This window comes from Phyllobates terribilis, unplaced genomic scaffold (assembly GCF_046119375.1).
Source record: "Phyllobates terribilis strain yellow unplaced genomic scaffold, ASM4611937v1 Scaffold_3__8_contigs__length_932513732, whole genome shotgun sequence".
Classification (NCBI taxonomy): domain Eukaryota; kingdom Metazoa; phylum Chordata; class Amphibia; order Anura; family Dendrobatidae; genus Phyllobates; species Phyllobates terribilis.
This window is the reverse complement of record NW_027362763.1, coordinates 811,811,299-811,835,299: the sequence shown is the minus strand read 5'-3', so window position 1 is coordinate 811,835,299 and position 24,001 is coordinate 811,811,299.

Here is a 24,001-nt window from a genome sequence, read left to right as displayed (position 1 = left end):
AACTGAATATAATTTTTTTCTGCATCTAGCTCTGAAAAAATATTTGGCCTTCTAGTAGTGTGTCCGACTTTCTCTATTAGTCCATCTATACTGACCTCCATCAGGTTGCAAATTCAAAATAATTTTTATCTGCATCTACAGTACCTCTGAAAAAATATTTGGGCTTCTAGCTGTGTGTGGGACTTGTTGTATTAGTCCATCTATACTGACCTCCATCAGGTTGCAAACTGAATATATTTTTTTCTGCATCTACCTCTGAAAAAATATTGGGCTTCTAGCTGTGTGTGGGACTTGCTGTATTAGTCCATCTATACTGACCTCCATCAGGTTGCAAACTGAATATATTTTTTTCTGCATCTACCTCTGAAAAAATATTGGGCTTCTAGCTGTGTGTGGGTCTTGTTGTATTAGTCCATCTATACTGACCTCCATCAGGTTGCAAACTGAATATAATTTTTTTCTGCATCTAGCTCTGAAAAAATATTTGGCCTTCTAGCAGTGTGTCGGACTTTCTCTATTAGTCCATCTATACTGACCTCCATCAGGTTGCAAATTCAAAATCATTTTTATCTGCATCTACAGTACCTCTGAAAAAATATTTGGGCTTCTAGCTGTGTGTGGGACTTGTTGTATTAGTCCATCTATACTGACCTCCATCAGTTTGCAAACTGAATATATTTTTTTCTGCATCTACCTCTGAAAAAATATTGGGCTTCTAGCTGTGTGTGGGGCTTGTTGTATTAGTCCATCTATACTGACCTCCATCAGGTTGCAAGCTGAATATATTTTTTTCTGCATCTACCTCTGAAAAAATATTGGGCTTCTAGCTGTGTGTGGGACTTGTTGTATTAGTCCATCTATACTGACCTCCATCAGGTTGCAAACTGAATATAATTTTTTTCTGCATCTAGCTCTGAAAAAATATTTGGCCTTCTAGCAGTGTGTCGGACTTTCTCTATTAGTCCATCTATACTGACCTCCATCAGGTTGCAAATTCAAAATCATTTTTATCTGCATCTACAGTACCTCTGAAAAAATATTTGGGCTTCTAGCTGTGTGTGGGACTTGTTGTATTAGTCCATCTATACTGACCTCCATCAGGTTGCAAACTGAATATATTTTTTTCTGCATCTACCTCTAAAAAAATATTGGGCTTCTAGCTGTGTGTGGGACTTGTTGTATTAGTCCATCTATACTGACCTCCATCAGGTTGCAAATTGAATATAATTTTTTTCTGCATCTAACCCAGCCAATAGTTTTGGCCTAATACCACAGTTTGGCCACTCAGCTCTGCTCGGTTACCATCCATTGTTTTTTTGTGCAAACAACTCCAGAGTTGTGAATTAGTTAACCACCAAAATGAGTGGAAAAAGGCCTGCTGCTGGTGGAAAGGGGAATAGGCGTGTTGGGAAGGGGAAAAAAGGTTGTGTCCGTGGGGTAGGTGTTAAAGCAACAGTAACATCTGCAGAAGAAAGACCATCTTCCAGCCAAACTAAAATGTCTACTTCTTTTAGCGGACAATGTGATAAGATCCCTTTCTTACGGCCACGCCAATCGCTACAAATTCCAGATGAGGCACAAAAACAGCAGGTGCTTCAACGGATATCAAGTGCTCCTTTAAGTGGGCTCTCCTCCACATCAACTTCAACATCACAAATACTCCAGTCCTCAAAGGTGTCACCCAAATCGCACTTGCTTCCTCACAGCTCCCAAATCTCCAGCTGCCCGTCTGAGTATGAGGTAGAACAGATGGTTGAGTCTGCAGAGCTGTTTACTCATACTATAGCCTGGGAATCAGAGGTCGACTCCAGCGCTTCTGTGAATCCAGACGAGGAAATGATCTGCACTGATGCCCAGAATCTTTATGAGTCGGATCCAGGACCAGACGCAGAAGGTTCTGACCATAATGTAGACCCTCATTCCCAAACTGTAACTCCTGTTGGTGGAGACAATGAGGAAGACGATGATAAGACTCAAATACCTGATTGGAGCGACAACTTTAGTTTTTTGTCAGGGCAGGAACAGGTTGGCTCTGAGGACGACGGGTGTGATAACACACAGGGTGATGATGATGAGGTTGGAGATCCCACTTACTGTCAACCCACAGTCAGCCAAGAGATGAGGTCAGCAGAGGAGGTGGAGGAAGATGCTAGTGACGACGAGGTCAGGTTGCGCCTTCCTGGACAGAGACGTAGTACTGGAAGCACGTCAACAACTGCATCCTCAAACACAACTCTGCCTCTCACCACAAGTCGTGGTGGCTCTTCAGGTCGCATGGGTGCTAAGCCTTGCATAGCCTGGGCATTTTTTCAGATCGATAAAGATGACCCAACTCGTGTTATCTGTAACATTTGTCAGCAAAAGCTAAGTAGAGGCCAAAAAATACATAGTTTGAGTACTTCATGCATGAACCGGCACATGGACATGAAGCATAAGTTGCAGTGGGAAGCTCAGTGTGCTACAATGCAGCCTAGCCGGCCGGGCCAACCACCGTCTGCCATATCTTGTGCATCCGCGGCCTCTTCATCCTCTGTGACTGGGGGGACAGCAGTCACACCTGTTTTGGGGCGCAGACCTGCCACCTCTTTACCCGCAACAGCCAGCGTGATTGGCAGGTCATCATTTTCTTTGGAGGTGGTAACACCAGCTGGTGTTGAGCGCTGTCCGACATCGATAGCACCACCTTTGGATCAAGGCAACCTAACATGTCCGCCTGCATCTTCCTCACAGACCGGCAGTTTGCCGGGGACACCCTTATCAACCCCGTCTAAGCACAATAGCCAGCCCTCAGTCCCTCAGATGTGGACAAGTAAAAGACCATTTCCTCCTAGCCATGAGAAAGCTAAGAGGTTGAATTTCACCATCTGCAAGCTCTTGGCTACAGAAATGCTGCCTTTCCGCCTGGTGGACACAGAGGATTTTCGAGACCTTATGTCCGTCGCAGTGCCCCAGTACCAGATGCCCAGTCGGCACTACTTCTCAAAGAAAGGTGTGCCTGCGCTCCACCAGCATGTCGCACACAACATCACCGCTTCTTTGAGAAACTCTGTGTGTGACAGGGTGCATTTCACCACAGACACTTGGACGAGTAGACATGGACAGGGGCGTTACATGTCGCTGACTGGGCACTGGGTAACTATGGTGACAGCAGGACAAGGGGCTGCTGTCCAAGTCTTGCCGTCCCCACGAGTTGTGCGTCAATCCTCTTTATGTCAAAGTTCCTCCACTGCTTCTGCCTCCTCAACCTCCTCTCGGTCTTCCACCTGCACCCAAAGCCTGTCTGGTCATGCCACAAGCTTTCTAACTGCGCAGAAGGGATCCTGCACACCTCCTTACTATGCTGGCAGTAGGGCTCAACGTCATCAGGCGGTTTTTACTTTGAAATGTCTGGGAAATGTGAGTCACACAGCTGAGGAGTTGTGGTCAGCTCTGGAGAACCAATTTCATGAATGGTTGTCTCCACTGGACCTGGCTCACGTGTTGAACCTGGTTGTCCAGCAATTTTTAGCCCACTATCCCAGACTAGATGGCCTTCTGCAGAGGGCACGGTCGCTGTGTGCTCACTTCCGCCGTTCGCATCCCGCAGCTCAGCGACTTACATCTCTACAGAAGTCGTTGGGCCTGCCACTTCACCGGCTAAAATGCGATGTGCCTACCCGGTGGAATTCAACTCTGCACATGTTGCAGCGACTGTGGCAGCACCGACAAGCCCTGGTGCAATACGTTCTGACGTATAGCCTGGGCCAACGAGATTCAGAGGTGGGGCAAATCACGCTGGAGGAGTGGTCTCAGATCAGGGACCTATGCACCCTTCTGCACAGTTTTGAAATGGCGACGAAGATGTTTAGTGCTGACGATGCCATTATCAGCATGACTATTCCGGTGATTTACATGCTGGAGCACATGTTAAACAGAATTCGGAGTCAGGTGGTGGCACAAGAGGAGGTGGAGGAAGTAGAGGAGGAGGAGTTGTATGCGGAAGGGCTAACATCTGCAAGGTCCAGACGGTCGGCAGCACCAAGGTGGCAGGCATGTGAGGGTGGGGGAGATGGTTTTACCAGGGCGCATGGTAGCAGCCAAACTAGTGAGGAAGGTGCAGGAGCCCAGAAAGAAGTGGAGGACGAACTGATGGAAGACTCATCAGATGAGGGAGACCTTGATCACATTTCTGTTGTGCGAGGTTGGGGGGAGAGGACAGAGGAAGGAAGCATGATTGTTACCTCGCCACCAACACAACAGGGACTTGGTGCTCCTGGATGCGCAACACACATGAGTGCCTTCTTGCTGCACTACCTGCAACATGACCCTCAAATTGGGAGAATTAGAAATAATCCTGACTACTGGGTTGCCACACTGTTAGATCCCCGGTACAAAAGTAAATTTGCAGAAATTATTCCTGCCATAGAAAGGGATGCACGCATGCAGGAGTATCAGCAGAGACTGTTGCAGAATCTTACATGTGCTTTTCCACAAAATACCAGTGGTGCACGTAGTGAATCTCACAGTTCCAACTTGCCAACCGTGGGACCGTCAAGTGTTCAGCACTCAAACCGTAACAGAACCACAGTATCTGCTGGTAACATCAATTTTGCGGAATCATTTCACCACTTTTTTAGCCCATCCTTTGCAAGGCCACAGGAGACAAGAAGTCTGACACATAGTCAACGCCTAGAGACGATGGTACAGGAGTATCTCCAAGTAAACATTGAAGCCACGACTGTGTCACTGGACCCTTGCTCTTTTTGGGCTTCCAATCTGGATAAATGGCCGGAGCTAGCCACTTACGCCTTGGAGATCTTGTCATGCCCCGCAGCCAGCGCTCTGTCTGAACGTGTGTTCAGCGCTGCTGGTGGTGTGCTGACAGATAAGCGCACGCGGATCTCCACTGATAATGTAGACAGACTCACGTTCATAAAGATGAACAAATCATGGATCCGAAACGACTTTTCTACCCCTGTGTCATCCTGGGGAGAGTAAAAGCTTGATGATTGGTTAAAATCACCCTACCAACCGTTTTAAGCTTTCAAATTACTAATCATGTTTATCTGTATCTTGACTGGAAAATAATTTGGGCTTTGTAGCAGTGTGCAGCACTGATCCTATTAGGCCATCTATAATAAGCTCCACCAGATTTAAAATTAAAAATAATTTTTAGCTGCATCTAGCCCGGAAAATAATTTTGGGGCTCCGAGATGCGCAAGACACATAAGTGCCTTCTTGCTGCACTACCTGCAGCATGACCCTCATATTGTCAGAATTCGAAGTAATCATGACTACTGGGTTGCCACACTCTTAGATCCCTCAAACTTTTCGATCAACCTTTTCATTTTAATAAAGACCAAAAAAATGGTCATTTTTGAAATTATAAGCATTAGCAGGTTGTTAGAAACTGAAATCAAACAGTTTTCAACTCAAAACTTTATTGTAGGTGATGTTACATTTTCACATAGGACCCCTTGTTCGAAAGGAGCTTCTGAACTCTCTCGTCTATTGAATTTGTCAGGTTTTGGATGGTTTCTGCTTCAATTGTTTTGCATGAGGACAGAATACCCTCCCAGAGCTGTTGCTTAGATGTGAACTGCCTCCCGCCATCATAGACACTCCTTTTAATGATGCTCCAAAGGTTCTGAATGGGGTAGAGGTCAGGGGAGCATGGGGGTCACACCATAAGTTTGTCCCCTTTTATGCCCATATCAGCCAGAGATGCAGATGTTTTATGTGCAGCATGAGATGGTGCATTATCATACAGAAAAATGATCTTGCTGTGAAATACACGGTTCTTCTTCTTGAACCATGGCAGGAAGTGCTGTTTGAGAAAATCCACATACATTATGGAGTTCATCTTTAGCGCCTTCAGGGATCCTAAAGGGGCCGACAATCACTCTCCCCATGATTCCAGCCCAAAACATTACTCCACCTCCTCCTTGTTGGCGCTGTAGCCGTGTTTGCGTGGGGTGTCCATCAACCAGCCATCCTCCACTCCATCCATCTGGACCATCGAGCGCTGCATGGCACTCATCCATGAACAAAACAGTTTTGAAATCAGTCTTCATGTAATGTTTGGCCCACTGGAGCCGTTTCTGCTTGTGTGAAGTGGATAGAGGAGGTCGACAGGATGGCGTATGCACAGCTGCAAACCTCTGAAGGACCCTGCATCTTGTTGTTCGGGGGACGTTGGAGGCACCAGCAGCTTCAAAAACTTGTCTGCTGCTATGACAAGGCTTTCTTGCCGCTGCTCTTTTAACCTGACGTAATTGCCTGTAGGAAAGAGTCCTCAATTTGCCCTTATCAGCACGCACACGTGTGTACTGTGAATCAGCTACATACTTCTTGATTGCCAAGACACTTCATCCTGATCATCGCACAATGTTGATTGTAGTCATGCCTTGACCTAAACACTCCACAATTTGTTGCTTCTCAGCAGCCGACACATCCTTTTTCTTTCCCATTTTGGCAGAAAATGTAGGCTGCTTAATAATGTGAGAGAGCCTTCTTAAGTAGTCTTGCCTTTCATTGGACACACCTGTCAAACTAATTAGCACAGGTGTCTGCAATTGCTTACAGTGATATAAAGAGCCCTGACACACATCACCATCAATGAGTTTAACTGACAAACAAACAAATTCTTCCCTTATCACTCCTAAACACTTTTTGCATAATAATTTGGAACGCAGTGTACATGTGCTTTTCCACAAAACACCAGTGGTTCACGTAGTGAATCTTACAGTTGTAACTTGCCAACCGTGGTCTGTATGGAATTGTTCAATAAAGGGCCCAAAATTAAGATAACATAGATGGGAGAGGTCTCTATGAATAGGAATTCCTAAGTATTTGATACCCTGTGAGGGCCAGGCAAAGGGAAAGTTGGACTGGATGGAATCCTATATGGATTTGGGGAGGGAGACATCGAGGGCCTCAGACTTCGCTGCATTGATTTTAAAATTTGACCACGTAACAAAGTGATCTATTTCAGCCATAACAGCAGGGATGGATATATGTGATTGAGTGATATATACTAGGACATCATCAGCAAATAGAGAGCACTTGTACTCGGTGCCTCCCACCTCAATCCACCTAATATTGGGGTTATGGCGAATTGATGAGAGCAGGTGCTCCGTCACTAGGATGTATAAGAGAGGGGACAGAGGACATCCCTGCCTTGTCCCATTGGTGATTGTGAAAGGTGATGAAAATGTTCTGACGCACCCCCTGGGCCTTGGGACACCCGGAGCAGGACCCTTTTTGGTGGATGCTGGTGGTTGTAGTCTTCGTGGCGGCGACCCGGTTCCGTGGCTCAGGGCGGTCAAACCAGTGGCGGAACTATTTATGTGGTTTTGATGTTTAAATGTCCGACTACGCCACCCGTGGATTGCGGTCAGAGTGAACCGCCGCTACAGGGCAGACCGCTGAGGCTGGTGTTGTGGGTGCAGCAGAGCGTAGCATAACTCCCCACGGGAGGAGTATAGCCTCAGGGCAGTGTATGCGGAGGATGGGGGTGATGGTGCACGGCAGCAGCAGTAACGACACGGAGTCAGTGATGCAGTCCAGGGCCTTTACTCACAGTTCTTATTATCCAGACCACGTCTGCAGGTAACGGCTGCCCACGTCGTACTGTGCTCACCAGGTGAGGGGCTCAGACAACTCCCAGATAACTTTGGAGCACTTCACAGGACCCCCTTTGTGTGTCCTTTGTCTGGCCTTTCTTACCAACACTTCTGTCCGGCTGCCTCGGGCCTCCTCTTGGTAAACTTGGCGCCAGTTTCCCTGACCCTATGTGGTGCCTTCCTAGCGGGTGTAGCGAGGGGCTGCGCCACATAAAATGTCAGAGCCTCCGGTTTCTAACTGAGGGTCGTTTCCTGCCTCCACTAGTTCGGGGACCGGTCTCCCCCTTTGGCCTGACCCCTCCACGCAGGTGGATTCGGGCGTGCGGTGGCGACTCGCCCGTCCGCACCCCTGGGATCCCTTCATTCCTCGTTCCTGGAGCCTTCTCCGCTCCTCTTCCTTCCTTCTCCCTCTTCCAGGCCTGGGCCTCTGTTACTAGGCCCGCCTCCGGAGCAGAGCTCATGCAGAGCCCCTGCTCCCTGCCACTTCTGCTCAGACTTCTCTGCACTGAACTAAGATGGTGCCCACCTTTTATACTCCCTTCTCAATGCACCCAGGAACTGCTTCCTCCCTGCTCCTGCACTACAGGGTTCCCCTTCCTCAGTGTTCCCTCCCCCCACTCCAGCCAGGGACAGGGACTGTCGTGCCCATCTCAGGGGCATATTGGTCGCCCTGCCCCACGGCAATGTGGTGTAATGCATGCAGGTGTCGGGTCCTGATCCACACTCCATCCTTACCTGAGAGTGAGATATCACATCTCTGGGTGAGGTGCAATACGTCTGTAGCAACCGAGCCCTCAGGGTGCTACAGTTCCATTTATCTGCAGCCTAGGTGACATATTGCGATACAGGGCCGTGATTTTGGCTATTAAAGGGTCCCCTAGACCCCTACCCCAAGCTTTTTAAGAGAATCATATATGGCGTGCCAGGAGACTCTATGGAATGCTTTCTCAGCATCCAACGAGAGTATCTAATTACAAATTTTTAACTGCATCTAGCCCAGGAAATACTTTGTGCCTAGTAGAAGTGTCTGCTAGTCAGCGGATTATCCCGGCTGTTAAGCAAGCTACACCACCTGTAGTTTAGACACTTAATTTTTTCAAAGGAAATGCTTCGGGACCATGGGATACTTAGTGAAGAGCATCAGGAGGCACCCCAAGGCATAGGGGCTGGGACTGGCAGTAGGATGCCTTGCGGTGGACAGCCGAGCTCGATCCTTATAAAAGCTTTTTAGCTGCAGCAGCTTTAGTGGACGCTACTGGAGCTGGAATTACCGCGGCTGCTGGCATGAGACTTGCCCTCCAATAGATCCTTGTAAATGGATTTAAAGTGTATTCATTCAAATTAGAGAGACAATTTAAATTAAAAAGCTTAGAGCTGCCTCCACCACAGGGGGGCTCGCTCGACCCACCAGCGGACAGGCACCAGTATTGGGAGAGGGGGGCTGGCCGTCAGGGTTCACCGCTTCTCTGGCACAAACCCGTCGACACGGAGGAGGCACGGGCAGGAGCGGACTGGCCGTGTCGGCTTCTCACTTTTTGGATTTTAGAAGGGCATGACATGCCTATATCTGTGTCTCCCCCTCCTTTTACTCCTCCACCTCTTTTATTTTCGCACGACTATATGTACTTGTCACTTTTCCATGTGTTAGTTATGTCTTCTGAGCAGTTTGTCAGCTTTTGGACACCTTTGAAGGTGTTTTCTATGTGTTTCTATGTGTTTTTGTTTGCCTGCCATTGGTGTTCGAAGGTGTTCGACGAACAGTTCGACGAACAGTTCGGCGAACACACGGGTGTTCGACGAACCGAACCGAACTCGAACACTACGGGGGTGGCTCAACACTACACATGAGTGCCTTCTTGCTGCACTACCTGCAACATGACCCTCAAATTGGGAGAATTAGAAATAATCCTGACTACTGGGTTGCCACACTGTTAGATCCCCGGTACAAAAGTAAATTTGCAGAAATTATTCCTGCCATAGAAAGGGATGCACACATGCAGGAGTATCAGCAGAGACTGTTGCAGAATCTTACATGTGCTTTTCCACAAAACACCAGTGGTGCACGTAGTGAATCTCACAGTTCCAACTTGCCAACCGTGGGACCGTCAAGTGTTCAGCACTCAAACCATAACAGAACCACAGTATCTGTTGGTAACATCAATTTTGCGCAATCATTTCACCACTTTTTTCGCCCATCCTTTGCAAGGCCACAGGAGACAAGAAGTCTGACACATAGTCAATGCCTAGAGACGATGGTACAGGAGTATCTCCAAGTAAACATTGAAGCCATGACTGTGTCACTGGACCCTTGCTCTTTTTGGGCTTCCAATCTGGATAAATCGCCGGAGCTAGCCACTTACGCCTTGGAGATCTTGTCATGCCCCGCAGCCAGCGTTCTGTCTGAACGTGTGTTCAGCGCTGCTGGTGGTGTGCTGACAGATAAGCGCACGCGGCTCTCCACTGATAATGTAGACAGACTCACGTTCATAAAGATGAACAAATCATGGATCCAAAACGACTTTTCTACCCCTGTGTCATCCTGGGGAGAGTAAAAGATGGATGATTGGTTAAAATCACCCTACCAACCTTTTTAAGCTTTCAAATTACTAATCATGTTTATCTGTATCTTGGCTGGAAAATAATTTGGGCTTTGTAGCAGTGTGCAGCACTGATTCTATTAGGCCATCTATAATAAGCTCCACCAGATTTAAAATTACTAATCATGTTTATCTGTATCTTGGCTGGAAAATAATTTGGGCTTTGTAGCAGTGTGCAGCACTGGTCCTATTAGGCCATCTATACTAAGCTCCACCAGATTTAAAATTAATAATAATTTTTAGCTGCATCTAGCCCGGAAAATAATTTTGGGGCTCCGAGATGCGCAAGACACATAAGTGCCTTCTTGCTGCACTACCTGCAACATGACCCTCATATTGTCAGAATTCGAAGTAATCATGACTACTGGGTTGCCACACTCTTAGATCCGCCAAACTTTTCGATCAACCTTTTCATTTTAATAAAGACCAAAAAAATGGTCATTTTTGAAATTATAAGCATTAGCAGGTTATTAGAAACTGAAATCAAACAGTTTTCAACTCAAAACTTTATTCTAGGTAATGTTACATTTTCACATAGGACCCCTTGTTCGAAAGGAGCTTCTGAACTCTCTCGTCCATTGAATTTGTCAGGTTTTGGATGGTTTCTGCTTCAATTATTTGCATGAGGACAGAATACCCTCCCAGAGCTGTTGCTTAGATGTGAACTGCCTCCCGCCATCATAGACACTCCTTTTGATGATGCTCCAGAGGTTCTGAATGGGGTAGAGGTCAGGGGAGCATGGGGGTCACACCATAAGTTTGTCCCCTTTTATGCCAATATCAGCCAGAGATGCAGATGTTTTATGTGCAGCATGAGATGGTGCATTATCATGCAAAAAAATGATCTTGCTGTGAAATACACGGTTCTTCTTCTTGAACCATGGCAGGAAGTGCTGTTTGAGAAAATCCACATACATTATGGAGTTCATCTTTAGCGCCTTCAGGGATCCTAAAGGGGCCGACAATCTCTCTCCCCATGATTCCAGCCCAAAACATTACTCCACCTCCTCCTTGTTGGTTCTGTAGCCGTGTTTGCATGGGGTGTCCATCAACCAGCCATCCTCCACTCCATCCATCTGGACCATCGAGAGCTGCACGGCACTCATCCGTGAACAAAACAGTTTTGAAATCAGTCTTCATGTAATGTTTGGCCCACTGGAGCCGTTTCTGCTTGTGTGAAGTGGATAGAGGAGGTCGACAGGATGGCGTATGCACAGCTGCAAACCTCTGAAGGACCCTGCATCTTGTTGTTCGGGGGACGTTGGAGGCACCAGCAGCTTCAAAAACTTGTCTGCTGCTATGACAAGGCTTTTTTGCCGCTGCTCTTTTAACCCGACGTAATTGCTTGTAGGAAAGAGTCCTCAATTTGCCCTTATCAGCACGCACACGTGTGTACTGTGAATCAGCTACATACTTCTTGATTGCCAAGACACTTCATCCTGATCATCGCACAATGTTGATTGTAGTCATGCCTTGACCTAAACACTCCACAATTTGTTGCTTCTCAGCAGTCGACACATCCTTTTTCTTTCCCATTTTGGCAGAAAATGTAGACTGCTTAATAATGTGAGACAGCCTTCTTAAGTAGTCTTGCCTTTCATTGGACACACCTGCCAAACTAATTAGCACAGGTGTCTGCAATTGCTTACAGTGATATAAAGAGCCCTGACACACATCACCATCAATGAGTTTAACTGACAAACAAACAAATTCTTCCCTTATCACTCCTAAACACTTTTTGCATAATAATTTGGAACACAGTGTACATGTGCTTTTCCACAAAACACCAGTGGTTCACGTAGTGAATCTTACAGTTCTAACTTGCCAACCGTGGTCTGTATGGAGTTGTTCAATAAAGGGCCCAAAATTAAGATAACATAGATGGGAGAGGTCTCTATGAATAGGAATTCCTAAGTATTTGATACCCTGTGAGGGCCAGGCAAAGGGAAAGTTGGACTGGATGGAATCCTATATGGATTTGGGGAGGGAGACATCGAGGGCCTCAGACTTCGCTGCATTGATTTTAAAATTTGACCATGTAACAAAGTGATCTATTTCAGCCATAACAGCATGGATGGATATATGTGATTGAGTGATATATACTAGCACATCATCAGCAAATAGAGAGCACTTGTACTCGGTGCCTCCCACCTCAATCCACCTAATATTGGGGTTATGGCGAATTGATGAGAGCAGGTGCTCCGTCACTAGCATGTATAAGAGAGGGGACAGAGAACATCCCTGCCTTGTCCCATTGGTGATTGTGAAAGGTGATGAAAATGTTCTGACGCGCCCCCTGGGCCTTGGGACACCCGGAGCCGGACCCTTTTTGGTGGATGCTGGTGGTTGTAGTCTCCGTGGCGGCGACCCGGTTCCGTGGCTCAGGGCGGTCAAACCAGTGGCGGAACTATTTATGTGGTTTTGATGTTTAAATGTCCGACTACGCCACCCGTGGATTGCGGTCAGAGTGAACCGCCGCTCCAGGGCAGACCGCTGAGGCTGGTGTTGTGGGTGCAGCAGAACGTAGCATAACTCCCCACGGGAGGAGAATAGCCTCAGGGCAGTGTATGCGGAGGATGGGGGTGATGGTGCAGGGCAGCAGCAGTAACGACACTGAGTCAGTGATGCAGTCCAGGGCCTTTACTCACAGTTCTTATTATCCAGACCACGTCTGCAGGTAACGACTGCCCACGTCGTACTGTGCTCACCAGGTGAGGGGCTCAGACAACACCCAGATAACTTTGTTGCGCTTCACAGGACCCCCTTTGTGTGTCCTTTGTCTGGCCTTTCTTACCAACCCTTCTGTCCGGCTGCCTCGGGCCTCCTCTTGGTAAACTTGGCGCCAGTTTCCCTGACCCTATGTGGTGCCTTCCTAGCGGGTGTAGCGAGGGGCTGCGCCACATAAAATGTCACAGTCTCCAGTTTCTAGCTGAGGGTCGTTTCCTGCCTCCACTAGTTTCGGGGACCGGTCTCCCCCTTTGGCCTGACCCCTCCACGCAGGTGTATTCGGGCGTGCGGTGGCGACTCGCCCGTCCGCACCCCTGGGATCCCTTCATTCCTCGTTCCTGGAGCCTTCTCCGCTCTTCTTCCTTCCTTCTCCCTCTTCCAGGCCTGGGCCTCTGTTACTAGGCCCGCCTCCGGAGCAGAGCTCATGCAGAGCCCCTGCTCCCTGCCACTTCTGCTCAGACTTCTCTGCACTGAACTAAGATGGTGCCCACCTTTTATACTCCCTTCTCAATGCACCCAGGAACTGCTTCCTCCCTGCTCCTGCACTACAGGGTTCCCCTTCCTCAGTGTTCCCTCCCCCACTCCAGCCAGGGACAGGGACTGTCGTGCCCATCTCAGGGGCATATTGGTCGCCCTGCCCCACGGCAATGTGGTGTAATGCATGCAGGTGTCGGGTCCTGATCCACACTCCATCCTTACCTGAGAGTGAGATATCACACCTCTGGGTGAGGTGCAATACCTCTGTAGCAACCGAGCCCTCAGGGTAATACAGTTCCATTTATCTGCAGCCTAGGTGACTTATTGCGATACAGGGCTGTGATTTTGGCTATAAAAGGGTCCCCTAGACCCCTACCCCAAGCTTTTTAAGAGAATCATATATGGCGTGCCAGGAGACTCTATGGAATGCTTTCTCAGCATCCAACGAGAGTATCTAATTACAAATTTTTAACTGCATCTAGCCCAGGAAATACTTTGTGCCTAGTAGCAGTGTCTGCTAGTCAGCGGATTATCCCGGCTGTTAAGCAAGCTACACCACCTGTAGTTTTGACATTTAATTTTTTCAAAGGAAATGCTTCGGGACCACGGGATACTCAGTGAAGAGCATCAGGAGGCACCCCAAGGCATAGGGGCTGGGACTGGCAGTAGGATGCCTTGCGGTGGACAGCCGAGCTCGATCCTTATAAAAGCTTTTTAACTGCAGCAGCTTTAGTGGATGCTACTGGAGCTGGAATTACCGCGGCTGCTGGCATGAGACTTGCCCTCCAATAGATCCTTGTAAATGGATTTAAAGTGTATTCATTCAAATTAGAGAGACAATTTAAATTAAAAAGCTTAGAGCTGCCTCCACCACAGGGGGGCTCGCTCGACCCACCAGCGGACAGGCACCAGTATTGGGAGAGGGGGGCTGGCCGTCAGGGTTCACCGCGGCTCTGGCACAAACCCGGCGACACGGAGGTGGCACGGGCAGGAGCGGACTGAACGTGTCGGCTTCTCACTTTTTGGATTTTAGAAGGGCATGACATGCCTATATCTGTGTCTCCCCCTCCTTTTACTCCTCCACCTCTTTTCTTTTCGCATGACTATATGTACTTGTCACTTTTCCATGTGTTAGTTGTGTCTTCAGAGCAGTTTGTCAGCTTTTGGACACCTTTGAAGGTGTTTTCCATGTGTTTCTATTTGTTTTTGTTTGCCTGCCATTGGTTTTAACGGTGTTCGAAGGTGTTCGACGAACAGTTCGACGAACAGTTCGGCGAACACACGGGTGTTTGACGAACCGAACCGAACTCGAACACTACGGGGGTGGCTCAACACTAGTTAGGTATAGGTATTCCACACCAAGATACATGTCCATCTGAACTAACAGTCCATCTGAGGACTAATCCAGCTTCATATAATCAGTGGTAATAGCAGGAGTTAGGCAGGCAGAGAAATTTGTGAACACTATACAGCACAATAGGGTCCATTGCATGTTCTCTCTGATCCTGCTGTTACAGATATCCGTAGACATAACCCCAGATATCAGGGGCCAGGGCTAATTTTTTTTTTATCTTAATCCTGATTATTTTCTAAAAAGTTAATAGAGTCCAACATGTTACTGCTCCATTTGCTTTTTAGCGCAGCAGAATACTGCCAGATCTATTCCATCATTAGACGTGATTCCATATTACAGCGATAAAAATCCAGAAATTTGTAGTGAACGTGAAAATGATTTTCCTCCATTTACAGTTTGGAAGAAGAATGTCAGTGAAGTTATTCACACGTGGTCACTAGCAATAATAGGAAACTGCAAGCCCGCTATTTAAAACCGTGGGGGTCCATCAGAGGTATCACATGTTACTGAGGTACAAATCCAGCCGTTTGTAGGGGATGTTCAAGATATTATACTCCATTTACAGTTTTTCAGCAGTGTCTTAGTGAAGCAATACTAAACTAGAAGGGCAGTGCTTAAAACCGTGGGAGTCTTGTCACACGTATCAGATATTACTGCGGTACAAATTCAGTAATTTGTAGGGGACGATCAAAATATTATATTCCATTTAAAATGGGCAAGGCGCATGGCAAGGGATGGGGAAGTGAATATGACGTTGATGGTGCATGCAGAGGCTGAAGCCATGGGCAAGCTGAAATTGTGCCACAAAAAGCACCCATATCATGTCGCCCTACCTTCCTGTCCCAATTACTAAGGGACTGTAGCACACCACTATTGAACCAAGAGCAGTGTCAAAAGGTTTTTGGTTGGATAGCAGATAATGCTTCCAGTCACTTCGCCACCACCACCACCACCCTGTCACACGGTCAAGTCTCAGTAGCCATGAGTCTTGACCGCATATTCCTCACCCTGATCCTCCTTCCTTCCACCTTGCCGAGTGCCTGGAGGCAACTGATCCCACACTTGGACACTGCGAAGAGCTGCTCACTTTTCCATTTATAGATTTGTGCCTCTCACCCAGCCAGCTTCAAGTGGGGCAAGACGAGAACACATGTAGCGATGCCCAAATATTTGATCAGCCATGGTTACACGAAGGTAATGGTGGGAAAGTACAATTACTGTCACACGAGGTGGATGATGATGAGACACAATTGCCAGAAAGTCAATAGCAGGACCAGGGTGCGGAAGTGGAAGACGAGGTGGTGGACGATGATGTTGTGTCACCCTGGCCTGGATGCCACAAAATGTATTAAAGCTGTGTCTGAGAGCAAGGGGGAGGTTCTCTAGTCAGGGGAACATTAGCATGCAGTACCTCCTGTCTCAGGCCAGTAGGGGGAGCAGGCTGCCCCTATTAAAGCTGGTGCTGGGGGCAGGGTTAGAGAGAACTTGATGGCCTGTCTCAGCACTGAGACTTGTCCCAGAGCAGAGCAGGGACAGACAGTTGCACTGCACCTAAGAGGAAGTGTGGCAGGAGGAGAGCCACAAGCCATAGACAAGAGGCGAAGCAAGCCTGTCTTGGCAGATAAGAGACTGACTTTACCAGACTTTGGTGTCTGAGGCTGGGAGGATTCTACATCCTCCAGCAGAGAACCAGTTCGCAAGGGACTGTATATTCCTTGGCCTAAGAAGCCTGGAGGCCCTGCCACAACCGAAGGGACCAGTAAAGCCGTACAAGGCTGGGAGCAGAAAGGAACCCACGTCGCAGGCCATACAGGCGAGAATAAACGGAAAGCTCGGAAACGTGGGCTGTTACCCTATAACGAGGAGATAGCCAGAAGGAGCGCAGAAAGCATGGTAGGCCTACACCCTCACCCTGACCAGGGACAATTTCCCCGTTGCTCTCAGACATCCAGGTCCCCTCCTAGCTGGGACTGTTTATGGGTCAGTTTACCTGTTTCAGTAAAGACCCTGGACTGCAACTTGTTGTCTGTGTGCTCCTTGCTCCTCCAGCACTATCAGCACTGGGACTCTCACTACCATCACTCCCACCATCCATTATACTGCCCTGGTACCGCACTCTTCCCGTGGGGAGTCACACTACCCTAGCTGCACACCTCATCAGCCCCAGCGGTCTGCATGCAGCGGCGGTTCCTAATAACCGCAATCCACGGGTGGCGTAGTCGGACATTATCAGCAGAACGTAGCAGACTACCATTGGCCTGACCACCCTGAGCCACGGAACCGGGTTGCCACTACTACCCCCATCGTCTCCCTATTGCCCAGATCCAAGTGCCCCACGGCCCAGGGGGCGAGTCAGCTTTGGCGTAGTCGGCAGGATTTCATGCCCGCATCCACCGGGTACTGCGTGCCTGAAAAAGACTTTTGTAACTTACCTGTGGCGAAGTTTCCCGCCGTCCGGAGTCGTTTCCCGCCATCCGGAGCCGATTCCCGCCATCAGACGCCATCTTGAACCGTTTCCCGCCGTCTTCTGCCGTCTTCCCGCCATCTGCAGCTGCTTCCCGCCATCGGACGCCATCTTCAAGACGCCGCGCGGGAAGAAGAGGGGGGTGGACGTCAAAACCGCACGAGGTCCGAAGCTCCGCCCAATGCACCGACGCTGCGCAAGGTCCAGGAAGGGAGAGAGAGCGACGCTGACGTCATCAGGACGCGATGCAAGGTCCTCGTCCAGAGCAGCAGCAGCGGAGCCGCGGCCTACAGAAGAGGATCGTCGGAAGGTAGGCCACGCTTGACTAGGGGGGAGGAAGATGTCGGACACAGAGGCCCCCACTACCACCAACGCAGCTGCAGCAGCGGTGATGCCCTTTTCCCTGCCCTACATCCCTGGAGCGGCCTGGCTGCCCAAGTACTCAGGGGAGCCCCATGCCCTAACTGACTTTAAGGAAAGGCTGTACAGTTTGTTCCAAGTTTACCTCCTGACAGTGGAACAGAAGGTCAGCATACTAGCAGGGCAGTTAACTGGCGAAGCCCAAAGGGAGGTAAAATCATGGCCCACTGAGGAGAAAAGGACTGTGAAGGGTATTCTGGCCTGGCTGCGGGGTACCTTTGACACACGTACCTCCGCTGAGATTAAAATGAGGTTCTATGGGTGTAAGCAGCGGGCACAGGACAGCATCAGAGACTATGCCCTAAATCTGCAGGAAGCCTTGAGGGCTATTCAACAAACTGACCCTGGCAGTGTGCATGAAACGGATAAGCTGCTAACAGAACAATTCATAGAAGGTCTGCTGTCTAGCGCCCACAGGGCCCAACTGCGCCTCATGTTCTTTCAGAACCCTGATCTGACCTTTGCCCAATTTAAGGACAGAGCCATAAGGGTGCTCCGTGAATCTGCAACCAGTGGTGCTATAAACCCCCGGCGCCCTGCTCTCACCTACCACCAGGAGGAGGCGCACTCCTCTATGGACCCCGTGGGGGCTGATGCACAGGCCCTGAACCAAGCCCCGTCGAAAGACCTGCACCACCAAGTCCAGGAGCTGACCAGGAGCATCGCGGCGTTGACCAGGACCGTCCAGGCGTTGCAAGTGGACCCGTCAAGACCCATCGAGCTGGCTTCAAGTCCGGAGGATGTCCCGTGGCGTCGACAGAGGAGGATCCCGTCATTCCGAGGGAGGCCCACAGACCGCTACGCAGAGGATGGACAGCCCATTTGCCGTCGATGCAACCAGCCCGGACACATTTCCAGGTACTGTAATTTAAACGGGTCCAACCTGGGGCAGAGGGCCAACCCCCAGGCATAAGATCACCAGGCCCTTATAATTGGCACGATAAGTACGTTGGGGGGCGCCCGGTTTTACCCGTGGTGCTGGACGGTATCCCCATGAGCGCCTTGCTGGATACTGGGTCACAAGTAACCACTATCCCTTATGTACTTTTTAAGCAGTATTGGACTGATGCTGATATCACACGGTATCCAGACAGTAACTTGAGCATCATCGCCAGTAATGGCTTACCCGTGCCGCAGATGGGGGTTCAAGGAGATGACCATTAAAATTGGTAAAGTTGAACTGCCGGCACAGGGAGTGATTATTGTGGACATTGACCGTCGTGAAAGTCACCCTAAAATAACTGTGGGTACTAACGTAATTGAAAATTGTCTTTCAGAGGTAATTGTAATCTTACAACAGGTGGCGGTGAATGCTAGTTCCAGCCAACAGAGAGTCCTCAACAAGGAAATAAAAGCCCTGATGAGACGGCAGCAGGTAGAACTGTCTGGTGGTGAGATCGGTAGCGTAAGACTGAGTGACCCATTCCCCATTTCCATGCCTCCCAAAAGTGAAATGATGATCTGGTGTCGGACTGCAATCGGGTTGAGAGGTAGAGATTACCAAGCCATGGTAGAACCCGTGTACTCAGACAGCAGGCCCACCATTTTGACAGCCTGGGGGGTGATTGATATCCGTCATGGGAGGGTGCCCGTCTGCATCCTCAACATTGGGGAGAGGGAAGTACACTTACCCAGGTACGCTACACTCGCCAAACTGTTTGTTGTCGAACACAAAGCTATCAGGGCCGTGGAACCCTTGCCTCCATCTCCTCAGGCGGAGGGTAATGGCTCCCAGAAACAAAAGGAGGACTGGTGCCAGAAACTCCATGTGGGTGCTGACTCCACTCCCCTGCACCAAAAACAAGGAGTCTACCGGGTGGTACAGGAGTACGAGAGAGTCTTTAGTAAGCACCCGCTAGACTTCGGCAGAGTAAAGGGGATAGAACACCACATCCCCACAGGGAGCCACCCACCAATAAAAGAGAGACACAGGCCTGTACCCCCTGCACATTATCAGAACGCAAAGGGCATGCTAAGAGAGATGAAAGAAGCTGGGGTCATTATTATTATTATTTATTATTATAGCGCCATTTATTCCATGGCGCTTTACATGTGAAAAAGGGGGTATAATACAAGAACAATTTCAATAATCTTGAACACAATGTGACAGCGACTGGTACAGGCGGAGCGAGGACCCTGCCCGCGAGGGCTCACAATCTACGAGGGATGGGTGAGGATACAGTAGGTGAGGGTAGAGCTGGTCGTGCAGCGGTATGGTGGAGCGGTGGTTACTGCAGGTTGTAGGCTTGTCGGAAGAGGTGGGTCTTCAGGTTCCTTTTGAAGGTTTCCACGGTAGGCGAGAGTCTGATACGTTGGGGTAGAGAGTTCCAGAGTAGGGCGGAAGCACGGGAGAAATCTTGTATACGGTTGTGGGAGGAGGAGATAAGAGGGGAGTAGAGCAGGAGATCTTGTGAGGATCGGAGGTTGCGTGCAGGTATGTAACGGGAGACTAGGTCGGAGATATATGGAGGAGACATGTTGTGAATGGCTTTGTATGTCATGGTTAGGGTTTTGAACTGGAGTCTCTGAGCAATGGGGAGCCAGTGAAGAGATTGACAGAGAGGAGAGGCCGGGGAATAGCGGGGGGACAGGTTGATTAGTCGGGCAGCAGAGTTTATGATAGATTGGAGGGGTGCGAGAGTGTTAGAGGGGAGGCCACAGAGCAGGAGGTTGCAGTAGTCAAGGCGGGAGATGATGAGGGCGTGCACTAGTGTTTTTGCAGATTCATGGTTTAGGAATGTGCGGATCCGGGAGATATTTTTAAGTTGGAGTCGGCAGGAAGTGGAAAGGGCTTGGATATGTGGTTTGAAGGAGAGTTCCGAGTCCAGGGTTATTAGAGACAGCTGTAGCCCCTGGGCAGCCTCCTTGGTTCTGGTAAAAAAGAAAGACGGCACCATGAGAATGTGCGTGGACTATAGACAAATCAACCGTATCACCCACAAAGACGCATATCCGCTGCCTAGAATAGAAGAGTCTTTAGCCGCACTAAAATCAGCTAACTTCTTTTCTACTTTGGACCTTACTAGCGGGTACTGGCAGGTTCCTGTGGCAGAGGCTGACAAGGAGAAGACCGCCTTCACCACCCCGATGGGACTGAGTGAGTTCAACTGTATGCCTTTCGGGCTCTGCAACGCACCAGGGACCTTCCAGCGGCTGATGGAATGCTGTCTAGGGCACCGAAACTTCGAGACAGTCCTCCTTTACCTGGACGACGTGATCGTCTATTCGAAAACCTACGAGGACCACCTAAAGCACCTGGCCGAGGTGTTCGAAGCCCTGGCAGGCTATGGCCTGAAGGTGAAACCATCGAAGTGTCACCTGCTGAAACCAAAGGTCCAGTACCTAGGGCACGTGGTAAGCGCGGAAGGAGTGGCCCCCGACCCTGACAAGGTCACGGCAATCAAGAGCTGGCCAAGCCCCTCGAACATCAAAGAGGTGAGACAGTTTCTCGGGTTGGTAGGCTACTACCGAAGGTTCATCCCCGGGTTCACTAAGATGGCAGCTCCTATGCAGGACCTCCTGATCGGACAGTCTAAGTCCCGAAGTCAAAAGCCACCCTTCAAGTGGGATAAACCGGAAGAGGAGTCCTTCCGCCAGCTAAAGATGGCCCTCACGGGGGATGAGATCCTGGCCTACCCTGATTACGGCCAGCCTTTCATTCTCCACACAGACGCCAGTAATGTGGGACTGGGAGCCGTACTGTCCCAAAACCAACAGGGCAGGGAACGGGTGATCGCATACGCCAGCCGGAAGCTGAGGCCCACCGAGAGGAACCCGGAGAATTACAGCTCCTTCAAGCTAGAATTCTTGGCGGTGGTGTGGGCTGTGACGGAACGCTTCAAGCATTACCTGGCCTCCACAAAGTACACCGTGTACACGGACAACAACCCGTTGACACACCTGGACAATGCAAGACTGGGTGCCCTGGAACAGCGGTGGATGTCCCGTCTCTCCAACTATGACTTCGTGATCAAGTACCGGGCAGGCAAAACCAATGCCAACGCGGACGCCCTATCAAGAATGCCTCACTTACCTGAAGGTGACGAAGACCCAGAAGAGCTGGAGGAGGTAGAACTCCCCGCGTTTCACTGGTATGGAGCCGCTCAATACTCCCACCGCGTGAAGGAGGAGGATCTAACAACCGTGATGATCAATTCCCTACCTCACCACAGCTGGGCCGAGACCCAAGATAGTGACCCTGCCATCCGCCTGGTGAAAGATCTGCTGACCCAAGAAGACGCCCGCCTAGATCCAGATGCCCCAGAGGAAGCCAAGCAGCTATGGAAGGAGAAGAGCAAGCTGTTCCTCTACGAAGGCAAGTTGTGCAGAAGGATTGTTAACCACCGGACGCAGGAGCTGACCTGGCAAGTCGTGGTCCCAAGGCGGGATGCAGCTATGGTCCTGGGGGCTTACCATGACAGAGCGGGACACTTCGGTTGGAAGGAACTGGAGTTCCTACTAAGAGAAGGTTCTTTTGGGTCGGCATGAGAGGAGCTGTAGAAAAATGGTGCAGAGACTGTGGCCCTTGTCACCTAAGGAGGAAGGACCGTGCCAGCCAGAAGACACCCTTGAGGCCCATCGTCACCACGCAGCCTCTTGAGCTGGTAGCTCTGGACCACGTCAAATTGGCTCCCAGCCGGTCAGGATATATCTATGCCCTGACAATCGTGGACCACTATTCCCATTTTCTAGTGGTGGTCCCGGTAAAGGACTTGACAGCCCAAACAGCGGCCAGAGCCTTCCAGCAATACTTCTGCCGTCCACACGGGTATCCGGAACAGGTCCTGACCGACCAGGGCCCAGCGTTCGAGGCTGAAATCTTCCAAGAGTTCTGCAACCTCTATTGCTGTAAGAAGATTCGGACAACGCCTTACCATCCACAAACCAACGGGATGTGTGAGAAGATGAACAATATAGTCATTGATCTCCTGAAGACGTTGCCCCTGGAGGAACGCAGCCTGTGGCCAGAAAAACTGCCGGACCTGATAGACCTATATAACAATATCCCGGTGAATGCTACAAACTGCACCCCGACTTACCTGATGCGAGCTACACCAGGTAAGCTGCCCGTAGACCTGGAGATGGGAGTCCTAATACCTGAGGACACCTCCCCGGATGCAGACTGGGATACGGAAAGGCAACTGCAGTACAAGAAGGTACAGGAGAGTGTGGAGAAGAGCCTGGCCCAGGTGAGAGAGAGGCAAGAAAAACTCTTCAACCAACACGCCCCTGCTGGTCCCCTAGAACCTGGTGAGCAAGTCCTGAAGCGGAAGAGAAAGCTACATAAGTTGGACGACCAGTGGGAAAGGGAACCCTACACCGTACTGCAGTCTGACCACGACAACCCAAAGGTGTGCGTAATCACCAAGGACGGAGGAGAAACCACTAGTGTCGTCTCCAGAGACCACCTCAAAAGGTGCCCCGAGCAACTCCGTAGTGCAGAAGAGGATCAGAGTGACCTTGAACCCGCAGAGGACAAGGAAGAAATGATCAGCACCGTTCTCGGAGAGTTCCCTCAGTCCTGGACTCACATAAATGATGCCATAGTGGTACCCGTCCTGCATTTCCTTCAACCGGAACCGCAACAACCAACACCAGAGCCGGAAGGTGAAGAGGAGCAAGCGGTTCCAGAGGCAGAAGAGCCTGTACCAGCAGCCCAGGAGAGTCAACCCTCTGCTGACAGTGAGCCTGCCATGCCTGCGGTAAGCCAAAGAACCTGCAGACAGCTGCCTGCCCTACCTGTACACCCAGCTGGTAGCTGTACCCCTAACGCTAGTGGGGAAAGCCAGGTTGGTCCACCACCAGACAGTGGGCTACGTAGGTCAACCAGGAGCACAAAGGGGCAGATACCCACTCGCTGGAGAATATAGAGCGCACTAAGATTGTAAATAACCCTGTTACCAACTGTTGAATTGTTTGCAAAGTTACATGCTTGTTTGGTAATTCTGTGTTTCAGTTTCTTGCAGCTACCGTAAGGATTCAAAGGTTATGGACTTTTCATAACCGGGACATTGTATGGACTGCTTTCGGAGCCTAACCAAGGAATGAACTAAGACTGCAAAGGACTTGGGGTAGGACAGACCCCCACCTGGCTAAGGCTCCCCGTTGTGCTGGTGATATGGACACCCGGTCACAGGCCACACTGTGACCTTAAGAACTCAATCTGTGCGTCACTTGTATACTAATGTTTTATGATATGCATATTGTCTTTGTATATTGTTTAGTCCCGGAGTACTAAATTTCACTAGGGGGGAATGTGTCACCCTGGCCTGGATGCCACAAAATGTATTAAAGCTGTGTCTGAGAGCAAGGGGGAGGTTCTCTAGTCAGGGGAACATTAGCATGCAGTACCTCCTGT